Below are 22,553 nucleotides of genomic sequence, written 5' to 3' on the forward strand. Positions count from 1 at the left end.
CAGAGCAGCATACATTATTGAACCCATCTTACTCAGTCTCTCCCCAACCCCAAGGACAGTCCCATTCTACAACAGTGGCACCATGCAATATTTGTCCCTTTGTGACTGGGACATTTTTTCAATAAATACACTGAAGTCGGGAGTGAAAACTAGCCCAGCAGTTGTCAAAAGTCAGACATGGGACAAAGCAAAGAGGAGAACCAGGGAGAATGACTGCGACAAATGCAGAGTAAGCTTAAAGCCATGGAGACCACTGTGTGCCATGTACTATATCCCCTGAGGTCCTGCTGAAAGGTTGCTGGGCAAGGTTGCTGTGCCTGGTCAGGTAAAGATTTTAATAGACCACACAGCCCCTCCTGTCACAAACAGAGCTCTCCATGGACTTCCTGGGGACCTCAGAATTCACTGCTGAATTCATTCTTCTGCGTTACATTTTTACATTTTGAGCTATAGGGGTTCTGGTTGGCTAATGATAGGGACACCTGACTCTGTCCTCATTAGCTATATGACTTTCTTGGTGAGCTAGACAGAGACACACACCCCCACACAGAGCGAGAGTGAGAGAATGAGAGTGAGAGAGCGAGAGCAAGAGTGAGTTGAGTGTCAGAGAAGAAAACAAACAGGAGACTGGGTTTAAGAAGGGTGTAGAAACTGATAGCTAAGAAAGGCTCAGACTTCTAATTTCTAATTTAAGCTGGAGGCCAGCATACATGGTGGGCGGTGCAGGGCTCTCCCCTGAAAATTTCAGCACCTCTTTCTACACATGGGGTGCAGTGACCGTCCACCACCACTGGGAGCTCCTGCTTCTACCCTGGTCCATACTCCGTATTTCCAGATTAGCCAGGCAGGCCTGACAGATGATGGCTTTGGGGTGAGGGAGAAGTAGAAATAAAAGTTGGAAAATGTTGTCATAATTTGTTCTGATGGCTTCCTTACTCATCTGTTCATCATCTAATTGGTACATTTCTGGTTACTGGGTACATTTCTGGACACTGGGAAAGGACCATGAATCAAATAGGCACCTCACTATGTTTTTAGACTAGATTTTTATCCTTCAGAATCAATATATAACATTTCACTTGTATTATACCTCAGAAATCCATAGCCATTTGTAAATTATTTTTTCCCACATATTAAAATAGGAACTGGTAAACATTTTCTATAGAGGGCCAAAGTCTGGCAATTCAGTGCTTAAATGCTTCCTGGATAACAGGTATGAGAGCCATGGAACTGCTCTCTCTCTCCTTTTTTTCAGAATAGCCACAGAAATGATCAAACCACAGGAAGCAGCAGCTATAACTCTGTTTATCTCTATTAGGGCGACAAAACTATTCCACCTCTGTTTTCAAGGAATAACTATGACTCCCAATCTGCTCCCTCATCTTCTAAAAACCAGCTGTGAACATCCTCTTTGTGAATTTCCTTGTAAGACAATATAAACCCCCCACTCAAACTCTAAGTCAGTGCTGGTCTCTTCTCTAGAGTCATCCTGGCAATTTCTCCTCAATCAATTGTCTTTCTTAAAAGCCTGAAGTGGGTTCTGTCCTTCCTTACAGACCTTTCATTTCTGGTGCTGAAACCCGGGAGAGGGACCTGCCAGGAGACAACAGACTATGATTTCTAACTTTCTCTTTCTCTCTTTCCTTATTAAAGAATGTCATGCTTGCAAGTGTACAGGGACAGCTCAAGAGAGAAAGACCCTTGATGATATAGATGAATTCAGAGACTGGGGTAATGGCTGTAGGTGTGTCAGAGACAATAAGATCAATACAGGGGGGGAAAAAAATTCACAGCTTAAAGGAATAAACTGTTTGCGGTACAAAAAAAAAAAGATCAACACAGGATAGAGAGGGTTTAGGGCTCTTGTACGTATGGTCACTATGAGTCGCAAGAGATTTGATGACACATAACAATAACAACAACAAAAACAAAGTGAGTTTAACAGTTTTATTTTGTTTCTATTTCCCTTAGAGTATTTTTCACCCCTTTTAAATTTTCAGCCAGATTTCAGAGAAATGATTACCCAAATTGAAAGAACCCTGCAACTTTTTTCACAAACTTAGACACTTAAGTCTCATGAGAGAAGAAGAATATAAATTCCCATTATCTGGATCAGTCTGCCCCTGATATTAGAAGAAAACCTCAGGAAAAGATTTTTAGTTACCAAAGTAACTCAACCTACTTTTTAATTGCTATTATTTCAGTGTTCAACAATAAAAACTTGGAAGACGAAAAAAAGGGCAAGCTAAAAGTAAAATTTGTCAAAACTGCTCTATCACACAGTTTTCACGCAGCAAACATAACCTAAACCCCAATTCCAAGGCATTTGCTTCCAGTATAAAAAGCCTCATTAAGGTCACATAAGCCATACATTTTTTTTTTCAGGTTGATACATTTTATTGGATGTCAGGGCTCAGCTTTTCACACACTAGTCCACATCACTAGGCGTCTCTGGGAGAAACCTCAGAAGATCAAATTTCATCTAAGAGGTCAAGAATCAGGAAAAAAGGGAAGCTCTAAGCCATACTACCACACTGATATCTAAGTTTGGCACCACAGTTGCAGAGACTCAGCCATGTATGACCATTCTGTACTCAAAAACAGAGCTTTCCTTTACACCACTGTATGAAAAGCTAGATAGGTACAGAATTGGGAATATGCCAGGAAGCCAAGTTTGAAGGACAAAGCACAAAGCTGCCGTTTCTAACAAGTGCAAATCCACTGCTTGTGTCATTACACCCTCCTGACACACTCAGAAATATGTGTGTGTCCAGAACTCTGAATACCTTACAATCACAGGCACTCATATGGCAGGCCACTGGCCACCAGCTCCCCAGCCTTTCCTGAGCGGGCTTGCTCTAGAATTCCTGGGACTGGGTGCTGTCCAGTGGCTGGAGGTGGGTGCGGAGCTTGTACATTTGGTCCAGGGTCTGGGTGAGGAAGGCCCCACTGGCGGTGATCTCCATCAAGGTCAGGTTTGTCCAACTTGGCGTGTGCCTCCTGCTGCTTCACAAGGCTGTTGGCAGAGACCCGGAGCTTCGTTACCTGCGTATCCCACATGTCCTTGATCAGGGTGCGGATCTCATCTGCCTTGGGAATGTTGTCTGAAGTATGATTTAACAGGAGTTTGGTGAGCTCCATGTAGTATGGGCTGGGCGTCGGGGTGAAGGTTTCCTCCTTCCGTTCATGATCTCTCATCTCCTCCAACTTCTCCACGACCATCCACTCCGTGGGGATCAGGCAGCACTTCTGTCTCTCCTTTAGGTTGACCGCCAGCCACACAGGAACCTGCACCGGGAGCCCGGCGTTGAAAGGCCCCAGGTCGCCCCCAAGGAGGTAAACCTTGTCCAGGCTGAAGTTAGGGATAATGGTCACCAGCTCTTTCTCGGCCATAAACTCCACCTCGGTGGTGTCCATGGCTCTGACCGGGGTCAGCACCTCAGAGTCCCTAGCCATAAATATTTTAAAAAAATTGCTTCAAAAGAGTAAAGGGAAGAAGGGAAGTCTCCTGACACCTAATTCCAACTCAGTTCTCATAAACGCCTAGCTCAATAATATCCCATGTGTGTTTTGGTAGCAGAAGAGCAATCAGATTAATGGGGCCCTACCTAGCTCCTCAGGGCCACATTGGGTGATCAACACAGCATCACCATATGCCTGGAAAATCCTTGACTGTGCATGGATACTGCTGGTAAGATAATTCACTTTCATCTCAATATTATTACTGGAATCTTTAAAATCTTTTAGTAACTTTCCCCCCTCCACCAATTTACTATTGCAAGCATTAAAAACTAACCTACAAATAAATATCAAACTCCTCTGTTAAACTGTGTACAAAATAGAATATTCTTTTCCTATTAATTTCTAGTCATATCTAAAACTTCTACCTTCTTATTGTTGCTATGTGCTGTTGAGGGTTTTTGCAACTCATAGCAAACCTATGTACAAGAGCCCTAAACTCTGCTCTATCTTGTGCCAATCTTAGTGTCTCTGACACACCTATCCCCATTACCTCAGTCACTGTATCAATCCATCTTTTTTTTTTTATCAATCCATCTTATTGAGAGTCTTCCTCTCTAGTGCTGTCCTCCCACCCTCCCAATCATGACATCCCTCTCCAAGGACTGGTCCCTCCTTGCAGCATGTTCAAGGTATGTCAGACGAAGCTTCAGAATCCTTGCCTCCAAGGAGCAGCCTGTCTCACCCTCTCTAGGACAAACTTTTTTGTTTTTCTAGCAGTCCATGATATATTCAATACTCTTCTCCAGCACCACAGCTCAAAGGCATCAAGTCTCCTTCTATCATCTCTAGTCATTGTCCAGCTTTCTGATGCATAGAAAGTAATTACAAAGACTGGATCAGGCACACCTTAGTCTCCAGACTGACATCTCTGCTCTTCAGTATGCTGGAGAGGTCTCTGACAGCAGACTTTGCCAATGCAATTCGTCTTTTAATTTCCTGGCTGCTGGTGGGTGCCAAGAGTGTTAATTTTGGAACCAAACAAACTGAAGTTGTTAACAATCTCGGTCTCTTCACCATCATGATGATGATGCGATTTGGCCCAGTGGTGAGGATCTTTGTTTTCTTGATGTTGAGCTTCAATCCATATTGAAGGCTTCAGTCCTTGACCTGCAGGAAGCGCTTCAGGTCCTCCTCAGCTTCAGAAAGCAGAGTCGTGTCGTCTGTGTAATACATTGTTGAGGAATCTTACTCCAACCCTGATGCCACATTTCTCCTCATAAAGCCTAGCCTCCTGGATAATCTTTTCTGCATTTAGATTGAAAAGGTATGGAGATAGGACACATCTCTGGCATCCAAAAACAACTGGAACAGCACATCAACAGAGAACTGCCAGAAGTGCAGGCTGAAATTAGAAGAAGTATTAGGGATATTAATAGTTAATGTTAAATGGATCTTGGCTGAAAGCAGAGAGTACCAGAGGAATGTCTATCTGTGTGGATCATAACAAACTATGGCTAATTCCGAGAAGAAAGGGAATCACAGAACAGTTGATCATACTTATGTGGAACCTGTACTTGGATCAGGAGGCAGTTATCAGAACAGATTAAACAAACACTGCATGGTTCAAAACAGGAAAACTCATATTTTTACTAAAAACATGACTTGTTATAAAAGTAAATACTAAAGTTCTTATTTCAAAGAATAACAAAACAGTAAGTCAATGCCAGTGAACCTCAATATAACCCCAAAGTTAAGAAGTATATATTCAATTGTTTAAGGTAATAACTAACCTTCAATAAAACCCTTTCTCCTAAAAGTATACAAATCCTAGTACACATCAATTAAAAGAAACTCACCCAACAAATTGACTCAAATATCCCTACAAAATGCCTTTTAAATACCGTCTTTCAAGTTTTAAATCATTCCTGTCTAACCCTAGCAAAAAACTGTTAACTTTACCTCCCCCGACTACAGAGACTAATCCTAGTCTAGTCATAGACTATGTCATAGACTAGTCCATTCTATCTAATTAAACTTCAAAAACTTACACATCAAACCCCACCAAGACAGCTCTCATAGGTCAACTAACGAACAATATAGTCCTTCTCCCCACCTCAAATGTTACCTGCCTACTTTCAATTATCAGCATGAAAACATTTAGCAATGTTTCATCCTCTTATTGCAATTACACCCTTTCTTTGTCAAATAATATGACTCAATTCTCTGCTTCAAAGGCACTCTTCATCTGAGGCAGCTCAGCTTACTGCTGTTTGCAGACCAAGTGGCCTGGAGTCTGTGTATGTGCCTTTTAACCCCTGAAATCTCTATATGCTCAAAAAACCAAGTTAAAAATTCTCTCTCCCCTCTATAAATAAAACCCCTACACCAACAGGCCATTGTTGTCCCAGGACTTCTGAAAGCAAATCTTAAAACAACCGTAGAAAACCAACCGAAATTCTTCTCCTCTCTTTATAGTTAGATACTCTCACTTCTCCCCTTCCTTGACTCTCTTACAGTAATTTTCTTAATATTTGGTCTTTGCCTCATGTGATTTCTGTCTCATTTTCTACATGAGTGAATGAGAGTCTTTGCCAACCACACGGTACATGAACTCCTCATATTATCAACTGGGTACCATCCTTTATCCTCCATCATCATTTTTGCCCACTCCATTGCCTAAAACCAATAGCCTTTCCCTCCTTCAGATCATCACCCCCATCCTGCAGGAAGTAGTTACAGAAGAGAACCTCAATGACCTCGATTATGTAACAGGAGGATGGAATGTTAAGGCTATGGAACTGCTCTCCCTCCCTTTCCCAGAATAGCCACAGAAATGATCAAACTACAGGAAGCAGCAGCAGTAACTCTATTTATCTCAATTAAGGCTGCTAAGCTATTCTACCTCTGTTTCCTGGAATCTATGACCCCTGATCTGCTCCCTTATAGTGTAAAAAAAAAAAAGCTGTGATTATCTCCTTTTCCAGTATCCTTGTAATGTAATATAAACCCCGACTCTAACTTTGAGTAGCTGCTGGTCTCTACTTTAGAGTCAGCCTGGCAGTTTCTTCTCAATAAACTGTCTTTCTTGGCCTGACCTGGGTTCTGTCCTTCCTTGGTGACCTTACAACAGGAAAGTTATGAATGTAAAACCACCAACTGCTCTTTGAGGGAGCAGTTTAGTGGTGAGAAGTTATGCTGCCAATGCAAAGGGACTTGGTTCAAATCCATTTGGTACTTTGTGGGAGAAAGATGGGCAATCACCTCCTGTGTGAAGTGCTGTTTCTGAAAAAAAAACACCCACTGAAGCGTCAGCTATGGGTCAGTTCCAACTTGGTGCACAAAACCAGCAACTACTACTGCTACTATTTGGGGGAGAAAGATGAGACAGTCTACATCTATAAAGATTACAGCCTGGAAAGCCCAGTATAGCAGTTCCACTCCATCTGCAGGTCTGTATGAGTAAGAATTGACTTCATGACTATGGGATTTCTCATTTTGAGGGTTTGGGTTGTTTTTTTTTTTAATAAACATTTTAGGTTTGTGGACCATGTGGTCTCTGTTGCAACTACTTAGTTTTGCCTTTATGATATGAAAGCATACATCAGAAATGCCTAAATAAATGGGTATGGCTATGTTACAATAAAACTTTATTCATGGGGTATGGGGGTCTAGACGAGATGATCAAGAAAACATGAGTTTTGTCCCTTGGCCAAATTCCTATATTTGACAGTAAAGATAAAAATCATCAAACCTGGAAACATGAGGCGGAAGAGAGGAGACACACTCAATCATCCTCAAAATAAGAGAATGATCCAAACAGTAGAGAGGGTCAAATTAAAGATTAAAGTCCAGTCCAAATCATAGACAGGACTGGAATCCCAAGGGGTAGCTGTGCTCCAAAGTCTCACATTGTACATGCCTGAATACTAGGAGTAGGAAGGAGGAGGCTCTAAGGCAAAAAACAAAACAACCAGGAGTACCAACTGGGAGGACGGAATATTGTAAACAGCCAGAGATTTACTGTCTTTCCACCCTTTGCTTCACTGGGTCAAGGCAATAGCACCAGAGCTGGATGCGGTGAGAGTGAGAGCTAGCCGCCTCCTAGTTTGGTGGCTACACCAGAGGAAAAACACCAATTCTATCTGGATTCTAACAGATCATTTCAGAAGTGTGCCCTTCACTTTCCTCTGTGATTATTGGATCCAGGCTGTGGTTAAATATAGTACTTCTAATTACATGCTATGCATCAGAGAGTTGGACAGTGAATAGGGATGATAGAAGGAGAAATGATGCCTTTGAGCTGTGGTGCTGGAGAAGAGTATTGAGAATACCACGGAGTGGAGCAGAACAAACAGGTTTGTCCTGGAGAGGGTGAAGATGGACTGTTCCTTGGAGTCAAGGATTCTGAAGCTTCGTCTGACATACTTTGGGCATGTTGCATGTTGGTCCTTGGAAAGGGACATCATGTTTAGGAGAGTGGAGGGATGGCACAGGAGAGGAAGACCCTCAATGAGATGGATTGATTCTGTGAGTGGAGTGGTGGGAATGAGTGTGTTTGAGACAGCGAGGTTGGCACAGGATAGAATGGCATTTAAGGCTCTTGTACATAAGGTCGCTATGAGTCACAAGGTACTCCATGGCACATAACAAACAAACAAAACAATCAGTTCAAAACATAATAACAAAGAAAGAAGAAAAGACCAAAATGGATGTCAGAAGAGACTCTGAATATTGCACTAAAGTGCTGAGAAGTCAAAATGAAAGGAAGAAATCAAGAAGTTAAGGAGCTGAATAGAAGATTTCAAAGGGCAGCTCTGGAAGACAAGGCAAAATATTATAATGAAATGTGCAAGGATCTGGAGTCAGAAAATCAAAAGGGCCAGACTCACTCAGCATTTCTTAAACTGAAGGAACTAAAGAACAAATTCAAGCTACAAGTTGCAATGCTTAAGGATGATATGGGCAGAATATTGAATGATTCAGGAAGTATTAAAATACAATGGAAGGAGTATGCAGAATCATTGTACCAAAAAGAATTGACTGACACAAAAGAATTCAAGAAACAACATATAAGCAAGAGACAATGGTAATGAAGGAGGAAGTTCAGTCTGTTCTGAAGGACGTGGCAAAAAAAAAAGCCCCAGGAATTTATGGAATACCAATTGACGTATTTTAGCAAACAGATGCTGCCCTGGATGTGTTCACCAAGTTGTGCCAAGAAATCTGAAGGACAATTACTTGGCCAACTGACTGGAAAAGATCCATATTTATTCCCAGTAAAAAAAAAAAAAAAAGAAGAAGATAAAAAAAGATGACCTGACAGAGTGTGAAAATTATTGAACAATCTCAGTAATATCACACACTAGCAAAATCTTGCTGAAGATTATCCAGAAACTACTGGAACCGTACATTGATGAAGAACTACCAGAAACACAAGCTGAGTTTAGAAGAGGTTGTGGCACTCGAGACGTTATTGCCAATGTCAGATTGATCTTGGCAGAAAGCAGACTACCAGAAGAATATCTACCTGTTTCATTGACTGTGCAAAGACATTGGATAATGTGGATCATAATAAATTGTAACTAACTTAAGTAAAATGGAAATTCCCAGAACCCTTGATTGTGCTTATGTGAAACATACACCTAGACCAGGAAGAAGTCCTCAGAACAAAGCAAGGAAATACTGCATGGTTCAAAATCAGGAAAGGAGTGTGTCAGGGATGCATCCTGTCCCTATACCTTTTCAATCTGTATGCACATCAGATGATTCGGGAAGCAGTGCTTTATGAGGAAGAATGTGACATCAAGATTGGAGGAAGACTCATCAACATATGCCGATGACACAACCTTGCTTGCTGAAACTAAAGAAGACCTGAAAAGCTTGCTGCCGAAGATCAAGGACTATAGTCTTCAATGTGGATCAAAGCTCAACATCAAGAAGTCAAAAAGAAAAAGACGTCAAAGATACTCACCACTGCGAAAATTGGAAGCATCATGAGAGATGGATGTGGGAAGCCAAATTTCAAACTGAATTTTGATAGTAAACCGAATGCTTGTTGCTGTCAGTCCACCAGCAACTTAACAGTGACAACCAGATAGGAGTAAGCATGATGGAGAGGCCACTCCAGGAAAGAATCAAAGAGTCAATCCAGCTCAACTTTATTAGGATAAACACTGCACTTATATACACAGGAAGACAGGATAGGGTGGGCCTACAGACGTGGGACATGTGGATTGGTCAGGAAAGCCTCAGCCTCGTGCAGATCACTCCTGACTCAACAGACACTGCAGCCGTCTTCCCAGGTGGTTGGCTTTCTCGAGCTGGTACAGTCAAACACAGGGGAGCTTTCTTTACTGTGTATTAAAGGCCGTTGGGAGGCTTGCACTTAATTTGGAGCTCAGGCGATCTGTCCTGGCCAGAGGCCTTCCCTTCCTCCCCAACATTCCACAACAAATGACTATATCAGGATATAGGGGAGGCGCAGATACAAGCTGGGATTCCCCCTGAAGCAACAAGGCAGATGTTAGGTGTTTATAAAATTCTTGTATTGTATTTGCTAACCCCTCCCTCCTGAGTAAGGTTTTCAATAGAATGAGCTTAACTTCATTTGCACAGAATTCTCTTTGTGATTTGATCCCTGGCAATTTTCAATAAAGGCACAGGGAAGCTGAGTTCTGTGCTTCAACTGAACAGCTTTGAGTTGAACTGCTCATCCCTGCTTTATCTCTCTGTTTTCTCTTATATTCTTGGTGTCCTGTCTTGTTCTTTATCCTTTATCTTTGGTCAGTGATAGATGGAGAAGAGATTGAGGTTGTTAGCAATTACAGCTTACTTAGCTCCACAATCAACACTGAACACCAGCAGTCAGAAAATCAAAAGATGAATTGCATTGGGAAAATTTGCTGTCAGGGACCTCTATAGAGTACTGAAAAGCAACTTTGTCAGTGTAGAGACTAAGGTGTGCCTAATCCAGGCCATTGTCTTCACAGTTACTTGTTATGCTTCAGAGAGCTGGACAATGACTAAGGATGACAGAAGAAGAATCAATGCCTTCAAGTTGTGGTGCTGGAGAAAAGCCTTGAACATACCATGGGTGGCCAAGAAAACAAATAGGTCTATTTTGGAGAGGGTGAAACCAAGTCTCTCCTTGGAGGCTCGGATTTTGAAGCTCCATCTCACATACTTTGGGCCTGTGACAAGTAGAGACCAGTTCTTGGAGAAAGACATCATGTTTGGAAGGATGGAGAGACAGTGAAGGAGAGGAAAACCCCAGATGAGATGGATTGATACAGTGACTGCAATGGGGGTTAATGTGTCAGAATTAGTGAGACTGGCTCAGGACAGGGCAAGCTTCAGAGCTGCTGTACGTAGGGTCACTATAAGTCACAGGCAACTTGACAGAACATAACAACAGCAACAAAAACATGTTATATTGGTTGTTTTTTATGTAAGCCTCTTGTTTAAAGTCAACAAGACCTCGTGGAGGGCCTTTGTATTTGAGAGTTGGTTGTTAAAATATTTTTGAGGCACATTCTTCTAAGCGGTAAAACACTCTTCTGCCAATTTGCTGTACTGAGGTAACCTGGGGTTTCTGTGATGCTACTCCGTGTGCCACTGGGGTATCAAATGGCATAAGGGTTACCCATGGTGGACAGTGTTTGGTGGAGTTCCCAGTTTAAGACAGGTTTGGAAGCAGGAGTGGCATCCACTTCCTAAAAAAATATGCCTCTGGAAACTCAATAAATTTGGATAAGCAATGATAATTATGGAAAGGCTTCAGATCTTTTGCTCAAAGGGTTGCTATACGAGTCATGCTCAACTCGACGGCAATCCGCAATAATAATAGTCAGTTCGACTTGAACACATTGAGCTCTATGAGCCAAATGACAATGGTGAAGATATCCGAAAAAAGGAAAAGAAAAAGATTTACTCAAAAAATAAATCAAACCTTTAGATAAACTTAATATGATTTATCTGCAAATTAGAGACGCTGATCAAACAAACGGAAAAAAACCTTCATTTGGAGAAATAGAATTAATAAGATAAATGGTACAAAACTTTGGAATAGTGAGCATTACAAGAGGAAACCACGGGAAAAGTCCAAATATCCATCAACAAATGACTAGATTGAGAAATTGTGCTACATGCACATGACTGAATACTGAGCAGCACTCAGAAGCAATGATTTTTCTTTTTTACTGTATATTTTTATTTAAAAGAAAATGAGGAATTTTAGAAATGGGGATGTATTTCCATATGGGTAATGACATTGACAGAGATGATTCTCCTTCTATAAAGAGAAAGGGTCCACACTCCTACATGATCTGTTGACCAGAGAAGGGCCTTGGGTCCAGGAGTGAAGGTGAGAATTGCAGTCACTGAGGCTCCCCTGTGTCCACTGACCTCATTTACCCCTCCACGGCGGTCAGGTTGAGGGGGTGACAGAGCCTTGCAGCTCAAGAGGCCACGTGGAGGGGAAGGAGCAGCGGACACTCTCTTGCACAGCAAAGGTCTTGCTGAGCCAACCCTCCCAGGGCTCTGGGGACTTCCTGCACCTCCTCCAGGCACTTCAAGGTCTCCTTCAGATCTGCTGAAGCCTTTTCCTGCTGGGACCTTTGGGCACCCTCCCTCTACAGGTCATGATAGTTTCCTCACCTCTCCTCTCTTTCTGCTACCATTTTCAAAGCAGTCCTCAAAGCTCTTGGTCATCGACACCTTCCTCTCCTGTTGTTTCCTCTTCAGAATGAACTCAGTCTCTGTACACTCATCTCGGGCATCAGTCCAGATGCTGACATTTTTCTTGAATCAGTGCAAGCTGCTTTTCCTGTCTTATATAAATTCGACTTCTATAGATCCATACTAATCTGACCAGAAACCAGAGACTCACCAGAAAGCCAAAGATAAAATCATTCCGTTTCTTTTTCCACTGATATTCTTCTTCTTTTCCCAGGACAGGGAGAGTATTCTAACCTTATCAGGCAGTAAAACCAGAATCTCTAACAAAAACCACTGGATGTCCAGCCTAAGGGCTTCATCCACAAAGAGACATAGCACACCCCTGAAGCCATGGCTGCTCAGGGCAGTGCCTGGTCTCTATGGGACTCCAGCCTCAACACGCCTCATAAACCCCTGGCATTCCATCAGAACCCACCAGCAACTGCCAGCCTGAACCATCAGAGGGATTGTAGGGGGTTGGTACCCCTAGTACTTTATTGTTCTTGTTGTTATGTGCCATTGAAAGGAGCAACAGTTTTGAGGAAAGACATCAAAGAACCTTCATTTGGACAAATAAGGGTAATAGTATAAATGGTACAGAATTTTGGAATATTGAGTATTATTCACAGAGAAAAATGTGGAAACAGTCCAAATGTCCCTTAAGAAATGGTTAGACTGAGAAATTGTGGTACATTCACATGAAGGAATTCGATGGAGCACTCAAGAGCAATAATTTTGAAAAATACTATATAATACTATATGGAAGGGACCAGAGAGCGTTATGCTGACTAAACTAAATCAAGTGAACAAGCATAAGATCATTATTGTAGAAACAGAAGGATATCCAGAACAATGCAGCAATGGACTTGAGTGTGTCCGAGACTGTGAGGACGGCTCAGGATAGGATAGGGCTCAGATCTGTTGTTCACAGGGTCTCTAGGAGTCGTACTTGGACAGCACCTAACAACAACACAGTGACTGGGCAGCCAGGCACAGCCATCCTCCCACGCAGGGAGCATCCAATGACCTCCATCAACACTGCTCGCACGATCGGCATTATTGCTTTGTATCCTCCTCACTGATACTGCTAATTGTCACTGTCCCTTGATATGCACCATGTGCTGCTACAAATTACTGCCAGCAAATTTTCTCCTTTAGATTCAGCTCAGCCAGGAGCAAATGTCAGACTGTGCTGAGATCCCCTGGCCTCTCTCAAATTCAAGCTTCCAGCAAGGAAGTGTGTCCCATTTAGAATGCATGGGCTGAATGGCCAAAAAAGGATACACACTGTAGAAAAATTTAAAAACAAAATGTAAAGTGCTCTCATATGATATTCAAATTTAAAGAGAGAGAGATAGTTTTTTCTTGGGTTACCTTAAAAATGTAGTACAGTAAGTGACTTTATTGTTGCTAGGTGTCATGTCAAATATGACCCGTAGTGACTCTATGAACAACAGAAATCTGTCCTATCCTGCGCCATCCTCATACTTCCTCGCACGCTAGAGCCCTTTGTGGCTGTCATTGTTACTCCACCTGGTTGAGGGTCTTCCTTTCCTTCACTGACCTGCTGTCTTTCCAGACATGATCTTCCTTCCCAAGAAAAGCCTCGCCAAGCTACACATCCAAAGTATGAAAGACTAAATTTCGTCATCTTTGCCTCCAAGGAGCTCTCTTGCTGCACCTTTCCAGGACATATCTGTTTGCTCTTTTGTCAACCAATGTTGTTGTTGTTGTTATGTGCCTCTGAGTTGCTTGGGACTCATAGTGACCCTATGTACAAGAGCCCTAAATGCCGCTCTGTCCTGTGCCAACCTCACCGTCTCAAACACACTCATTCCCACCACTCCACTCACAGAATCAATCCATCTCATCGAGGGTCTTCCTCTCCTGCGCCGTCCCTCCACTCTGCCAAACATGATGTCCCTCTCCAAGGACCAGTCCCTCCTTGCAACATGCCCAAAGTATGTCAAACAAAGCTTTAGAATCCTTGACTCCAAGGAGCGTTCTGGTTTCACCTTCTCCAGGACAAACCTGTTTGCTCTCCTAGCAGTCCATGGTATATTCAACACCTTTCTCCAGAACCAAAGCTCAAAGGCATCAATTCTCTTTCTCTCATCCCTATTCACTGTCCAACTCTCTGTCAACCCATAAGATATTTAATATTCTTTCCCAGCTAGCACCACCATTCAAAGGCATAACATCTTCTTCTGTCATCTTTACTCATTGTCCAGCTCTATGATGTGTAGCAAGTGATTGGAAAGCTCATGCATGATCTGAATTAGGTGCACCTTAGTCTTCAAACTGGCATCATTACTCTTCAGTGTTTTGGAGGGATCTCTGACAGCAGACTTGCCTAATGCACTAGATCTCCTGATTTCCTGACTGCTGGTACCAAGGGTGTTGTGAAGTCAGAGACTGGTTCTAGGGGAAGGCTTTATCTCTGGGTGAATCCTTGGAATTGGTCCTTACCTCCTTTCAACTTCTGTTCCGTGGTTTCTTAGTGCTGTGATTTACGTGGCATGACTGTTTCCCTAACCAAGTTTCTTTATTTCTGTGCCTAATCTACTCTTCCCTACCTCATAAGTGATTCTGTTAAGACACATCCTACACAGATATAGCCTCATTAACATGGGTTTAAAAAATATCTCTAAACCGAAATAACGGAACTCTGGTGGTCTAGTGGCAACAGGCTGTGCTACAAAGCCAAAGGCACGCTGACGAATCCACCAGTTGCTCCTCCGGAGATGAATGGGCCGTCTGCTGCCGTGTGGTGAACTGCCTGAGAAAACCCGCCAGAGGGTGAGCTTCAACTTGATGATACACAACAAAAACAACAGCAGTAAACCTAAATACGAAGATATGCACAGTGTAGGGGTTAGAATTGGTAACACATTTTGGGGAGACACAATTCAATCCCTAACCGGGCTTCACTCCTAGTTTTTGGCCACTGTCAGAAATCACTGGCATTCCTTTGCTGCTTAGAGTAGCGCACGCTTCTTCTGTCACATGGCGAAGTTCCACTTTTGTGTTTGTTGTTAGGTGCCATTGAGTCAAGTACGGCTCACGGTGACCCTGTGAACAACAGATCTGAACCCTGTCCTATCCCGTGCCATCCTCATCATCTCATTCTCTTGAGCCCATTGCTGCAGTCTTTGTGTCTATCCATCTTGCCAAGAGTCTTCTTGTCTTTCTTTCACTGAAACTCCACCTTTCCAAGCTTGATGTCTCTTTCCAAGAAAACCCTCTCCTAGCAACATGCCCAAAGTATGTGAGACAAATATTTGTCATCCTTGCCTCAATGGAGCACTCTAGTTGCATTTTTCCCGGGATATGTCTGTCCTTTTGGCAGTCCATACTTATATCCAAGTACTCTTCTCCAACTCACAGCTCATAAGCATCAATTCTTCTTCTTCTGTCATCCTTATTCATTGTCCAGCTTTCAGATGCATAGCATGTGTTTGAAAAAGCTCATGGTCTCAATCAGGTACACTCTAGTCTTCAAATTGACATAATTGCTCTTCATTAATGTAGAGAAATCCTTGACAGTCGACTGTCAAGTCTTTGGGTTGGAAGCTCAGCTCATTGGCACTAAGACATTGAACACTGAACATTGGGGACATCCTCTGTCAAGGATGTCTCCAAATTCTTCAAGAACAAGGATGTCAGTTTAAAGACAAAGATGCACATGATTCGACTCATGGTCCTTTCAGTTCTTTGCTGTGTGTCTAGATGTTGGGCAATGAATAAGGATGACGACAGAAGAGTCAAAGCCTTTGAGCTGTGGTGTTACAGAATAGCACTGGATACCCCATGGATGACCACAGGAATGAACAAATATATTTTGGGAAAAGTATTGCCAGAATGTACCTTAGAGGCAAAGGTGGTTAAACGTCATCTCACATACTTTGTCGCCAGGAGAGGCCAATACTTAGAAAAAGACATCATACTTGGAAAGATTGAAGGTCAATAAAGGAGAGGAAGATCCTCAAACAAGATAGAGTGACACAGTGACCGTATCAATGGGCTCAAGTGTATTATGGAGAATGACGATTGTGCAGAATAGAGCAAGGCTCAGGTCTGTTCTTCAGAGTGTCCTTGAGTCATAGTTGATTGTTGTGGATTGGATTGTGTCTCCCCAAAATGTGTTATAAATTATAACTACTACATTTGAGCATATTACCTTGTTTAGATTTATGTCAGGCGCCAGCGCCCAACTTTGCTCCGAGTTCTGGGAGAAGGCCTGTCGCTGAGTAAAGGAAGACGCACTCACACCGCAGGTAGGAGAGAAGTTACACCGCCACTTTATTTGCTCTTTCTCCCAGTATATATACTCTTGAATAGGAGATTAAAATCACATGCTATAGAAAACATTCCGCTAGCCAATCATGGTTGGGATCGCGCCCCTAACGTCTATATGCCACAGCCGCGACTGCGATAACCACGCCGTGTGCAATAACAGGACGCTCCCAAGCGAACACGGAAGTACAAGTTGTTCTCTCTAGTCGTCCCATGACAGTCTCATATGAATCCAGCGTCCCTCAGATTTATTGTTGTGTATCAACTCAACACTGACAAATAGGTGACCCTCTGGTGGATATTCAGGCATTCACCACACAGTAGCAGACCGCCATTCTTCTACACAGAAGCAGCTGGTGGATTCAGCTGCTTGCCTTTGGGATTGCAGCACAACTTCTTTCCACTAGACCACCAGAGCTCCCTTATTTTAACAATGTCACTCTGGAAACTAAGTCTTCACAAATGCTTGCTATGCATCAGAGAGCTAAACAATGACTGTTGTTGTTGTTATGTGCCATCGAGTCGTTTGCGATTCATAATGACCCTGTGTACAAGAGCCCTAAACACCATCTATCCTGTACCAACCTCATTGTCTCAAACACACTCATTCCCACCACTCCACTCACAGAATCAATCCATCTCATCGAGGGTCTTCCTTTCCTGCACCACCCATCCACTCTCCCAAACATGATGTCCCTCTCCAAGGACCAGTCCCTCCTTGCAACATGCCCAAAGTATGTCAGATGAAGCTTCAGAATCCTTAACTCCAGGGAACATTCTGGCTTCACCGTCTCCAAGACAAACCTGTCTGTTCTCCTAGCAGTCCATGATATATTCAACACTCTTCTCCAGCACCAAAACTCAAAGGCCTCAATTCTCTTTCTATCATCCCTATTCACTGTCCAACTCTCCAATGCACAGCACATAATTGCAAAGAATATAGCCTGGATCAGGCACACCTTAGTCTCCAGCCTGATGTCGTTGCACTTCAGTACTCTTAAGAGGTCCCTCACAGCTGACTTTCCCAATGCAATTCATCCCCTGATTTCCTGGATGCTGTTACCAAGAGTGTTGACTGTGGAACCAAGTAAACTAAAGCTGTTAACTATCTCGATCTCTTCACCATCCATACTGATGCTGCCAATTGGCCCAGTGGTGAGAATCTTTGTTTTCTTGATCTTGAGCTTCAATCCATATTGAAGACTGCAGTCCTTGACCTTCTGCAATGACCAGGGATGATAAAATGTTAATTGATGCCTTTGAGCTGTGGTGCTGGAGAAGAGTGCTGAATATACCATGGACTGCTAGGAGAACAAACAGGTTTGTCCTGGAGAGGGTGAAACCAGGCTACTCCTTGGAGGTAAAGATTCTGAAGCTTTGTCTGACATACTTTGGGCATTTTTCAAGGAAGGACCAGTCCTTGGAAAGGGATGTCTTGCTTGGAAGGGTGGAGTGACAGAGACAGAGAGGAAGACCATTGATGAGACAGATTGATTCAGTGACTGGGGTAATGAGGATAGGTGTGTCAAACCGTAAACTTGGTACAATATAAAGCAGGTTTCAGGACTGATGTATATAGGGTCACTATAAGTCAAAAGCAACTTGACGGCACATAACAACAACAATAACAACAACAACAGGTTAATGAGGCTATATCGGTGTAAGATGTGTCTTAAGCCAGTCACTTTTGAGACATGGAAGAGTAGATTAGGCACAGAAATAAAGAAGCTTGGTTAGAGAAACAGTCACGCCACGTAAATCACAGCACTAAGAAGTCAAGGAACAGAAGTTGAAAAGATGTGAGGACCAATTCCAAGGATTCACCCAGAGATAAAGCCTTCCCCTAGAACCGGTCTCTGACTTCAGAACACCCTTGGTACCAGCAGTCAGGAAAGTAAGAGATCTAGTGCATTAGGCAAGTCTGCTGTCAGCGATCCCTCTAAAATACTGAAGAGTAATGATGTCAGTTTGAAGACTAAGGTGTGCCTAATTCAGATCATGAACTTTCCAATCACAGCATCAGAGAGCTGGACAATGAATAAAGAGGACAGAAGAAGAATTGGAGTCTTTAAAGTGTGGTGCTGGCTGGAAAAGACGGACTGTTGAAGAGCAAACAGATATGACCAGGAAAGGTGCAGCCCAATAAGGACGATGAAGCTTAGTTTGACATACTTTGGACAGGTAGCTAGGTGAGGCTATTCCTTGGGAAGGGACATCATGCTTGGAAAGGTAATGGGTGGATGAAGGAGAGGAAGACCCTCAACGAGGTGGATTGACACAGTGAGTGCAGCAATGGGCTGCAATGTGCCAGAAAGTGTGATGACATCACAGGATGGGACAGGGTTCAGATCTGTTTTTCATAGTGTTGCTACAGGTCATACCAGATGCACCTAATAAAGTCATTTACCTTATTACATGTTTGAAGTAACCCAAGGAAACAAAAACCCTATGTATCTCTCTACCTATCTAAATCTGTATATCCTGAGAAAGCACTTCAAATTTTGTTTTCAAATTTGTCTACAGTGCATGTCCTTTTTTGGCCATCCAGCCCAGCCGTCCTAAAAGGGACACATTTGCCTTGCTGGAAGCTTGAATTTGAGGGAGGCCATGTGATCTCAGTAGAGCCTGATAGTTATGGCTCCCCGAGCTGAGTCTTAAGGAGCTAATCTGCTGGTAGTAACACATGGTTCGCATCAAAGGACAGTGGTGATTAGGATCGGTGAGGAGGATGCCGAACAATGATGCTGATGGTGTGTGCAATGTTGGTGGTAGAGCTGGGATGCTCAGTCCTGTGTGGAAGGATGACAGTGCCTGGCCGCCCACTCACCTTGTTGCTGTTGTTGTAAGATGCTGTCGAGTCAAGTGTGACTCACGGTGACCCTTTGAACAACAGATCTGAACCCTGTCCTATCCTGTGCCGTCCTCACAGTCTCCGACACACTCAAGTCCATTGCTGTAGTCACTGAGCCAACCCACCTGGTTGAGGTTCTTCCTTTCTTTCACCCCCTTCCTCCGCCTCTCTGAGCATGATGTTCTTCAAGGAATATCCCTTCCTAGCAGCAGCGCCAAAGCATGTGAAATAAAACTTCACCATCCTTCTGATATGCACCATCTGGGCTTCAGCTGGGAGCTCTGATGTCCTCACTAGGTAAGAAACTGTGCTGCAGTCTCAAAAGCACACAGTTCAAATCCACCTGCTATTCTTGAGGGAGACAATTTCCTCCCATGTAATTTAATCTCTCCGGAAACCCACTAGTGGATCAACTATGGATTATTTCCAACTCAATTGTACACACAAGGCTTCAGCTATGTAGTGTTCTAAGTCTACTGTTTTAAGAAGTTTGCCTAGCACAGGAGTTAATAATCTACCCACAAACGCAGGATGATACTCAACAGTGATTTTGAAACCTGAAGGAAAATCTCAGTGTTGTGTTCATTGTAGTGATAGTCAAGGGAAGTTCAAGATAAAAAGTAAAACAAAACCATAAAAAGAAACCCACATTCTCATAGGAATGGCTGTAAATGAATGGGAAGAGATGTCTATTTTTCTCCTATGGAGACACTGGGCCATTTGGAGCCCCTAGAAAGGGTTTGCGACATGGATCCCTCAAGATCATGCCACAAGAGAGTGCTTTTGGGTCAAAAGTTCTAAATCTTGCATCTGCTTATTGTTTATGGAAATAAACAATATTTCCTCTCTTCTCCTTACCTGCATAGACAGCAAGAGAACAGAATCAACCATCAAAGCAAGGCTGACTTTTGGCTTTGCATGGCTCGGTTGGTCGCTGGTATCATTTCTTATTTTATCGAGAGCCAGGTCAGCCTAGCCAAGTGGAAGGTCTGTTCTGTAAAAACCAAAGCAGTAGTGTGAGCATTTTCTTTAAGGTCAGGGTAATTTATGGTCTGTCCAGAGAAGCTTTTAAGGATGTAAAATGTGACTATAATCCACAAGGCCCTCTCATTACCATTCTTCCTCTCAGAAATTGATTCTGGCACAGTTCCTTCAGGTACAAACTGATTCTGTCAGCAATTGCACTTTCTTTTTTCCACACAGTGGGGCTCCCCCCGACCCAGGCCCGCCACCAAGGTATTAATGTTTCTTTAATGTTCCTTTAGGAAAGGTTAAATACAGTTAAAGTCACAGTTAGAAGTTTCATAACTGCTTGCTATTTCTACTGAGCTTTGCTCTTTGGACAATTAGCAATGATGTGAAGGGAAGAATCTCTTCCTGATATTGCCCATTCTCAGAGCTAGCTGACTATGAAAAAAAAACCCAAGTCAAATAAGGAACTCATGCCTAGCTACAGCTGACAGAAGTTATCTCCCTCTCTGTCATCTCCGATGAATCTCCCTTGCTCTCTCAGAATAGGTAGCTTGGTTACCAGACTCTGACACCTTGTAGCTTAACTCTTAGCCCAAAGAACACTGGCTCTCTTTGTTGTTCTTATGTGCCACTGAGTCACTTGCGCCTCATAGCGACCCTTTGCACAACAGCTCTAAAGCCTGCCCTATCTTGAGCCAATCTCATGGACTCCAGCAAACCTATCCCTATTACCCTGGTTACTGTGTTAATCCATCTTTTCTGGGGTCTTCCTCTTCTGTGCTGACCCTTCACCCTTCCAAACCTGATGTCCTTCACCAAGGATTGGTCCCTCCTGGCAACATGCCTGAAGTATGTAGGACAGAGGAGCCTTCAAATTCTTGCCTCCAAGAATCAACTTGGTTTCACCCTCCCCAAGACTTTTTGTTTGTTCTTTTGGCAGTCACTGTTCTTTTGGCAGCCACTGTTTGTTCTTTTGGCAGTCCATTGTATGTTCAATATGCTTCTCCAGTACCAGAACTCAAAGGCATCCCTTTACAATCTGACAAATAGGATGGTCTGTTAATCTTTCTTTGTGGCCATGGGAAACCCCAGAGTGCTTATGATATTATAAAATTATTTTCTCATATTTCTGGAGGCTAGAAAAAAAGTCATCCAACATTTTTTCAAGTGTTTAAAGACAGAAATGCCAACTTAGAATTCTATGTCCAGTGAGCATGATCTTCAGGAATGAAGAGGAAAGCAAGACATTCTCAGATGAAGAAAAAGAAGAGCATTTATCATGACCAGGCATACTCTAAAAGAATGGAAGTTTTGAAAGCAGAAAAGTCAAGATTCAAGAAGACAGACAGAAAGAATATGGTGAACAAAAATATGGAATACATACAAAAGGCTTTCCTTCTTCTCTTGAGTTTCTAAAATGATATTTCATTGTTAAAGCAAGATTTATGTTATTGACTTATTTGGTATTAAATCTCCAGTTTGGAGCAGTTGGATTCTGGAGGGTAGGTTGTTTTGATTAATCTGAATGTTGGGTGTAAACTGTTTGGGCAGTTATAATTTTGTGAACACTCAGCTGTTAATTGTGTTTGGGTGCACATTGTCCTAAGTGGTACAGAACTTGTCTGTCAGTTTGCTGTTCTGAGAAAACTTGGGGTTGCTGTGAGACTGAAAGCTGTGCCACTGGTGTGACAAATGCCATAAGGGTCACTCATGGTGGACAGGTCTTGGTCAAGCTCCCTGATTAAGACAGACTAGGCAGGATGGGCTATCTACTTTCTAAATAACAGGCTTTTGAAAACCCTATGAACACTAAAGGAAAAAGGATAGTTATAGTAGTGTAGCGGTAAAGCCCAGATTAGAAGTCAGGTGAAATGAGGAAAACAATAACAAACATCATTTAGTAATTGAAACATGGAATGGACATAGCTTGAATGTTGGAAAACTGGAAATTGTTAAAAATGAAACTAAACACATGAACATCAATATACTAGAGATCAGTGAAATGAGAGAGACCAGGTTTGGCCACTTTGAATCAGATAATCATATGGTACACTATGCAGGGAATGAAAAACAGAAGAAGAATGGTGCTGCAGTCAAAAAGTCAATTTCAAGTTCTATCCTAAAATACACAACTTTGTGAGAGATAGGATAATATCCATACACATACAACAAAGACCCGTCAACACGACTATTATTCAAACATATGCTCCTACACCTGGAACCAAAGAAGAGATTGAGAATTTTACCAAAGCTTGAA

The 22,553-nt window shown here is 42.6% G+C and overlaps 1 pseudogene; it reads right to left on the bottom strand.

Annotated features, from left to right (window-relative positions):
- Positions 1 to 2,858: 2,858 nt before the first annotated feature.
- LOC102870773 lies at positions 2,859 to 3,417 on the bottom strand (annotated as a pseudogene).
- Positions 3,418 to 22,553: the final 19,136 nt, after the last annotated feature.

This window comes from Elephantulus edwardii, unplaced genomic scaffold, assembly GCF_000299155.1.
Source record: "Elephantulus edwardii isolate Elephantulus edwardi_28Jun2011 unplaced genomic scaffold, EleEdw1.0 scaffold00281, whole genome shotgun sequence".
NCBI classification, from domain to species: Eukaryota; Metazoa; Chordata; class Mammalia; order Macroscelidea; family Macroscelididae; genus Elephantulus; species Elephantulus edwardii.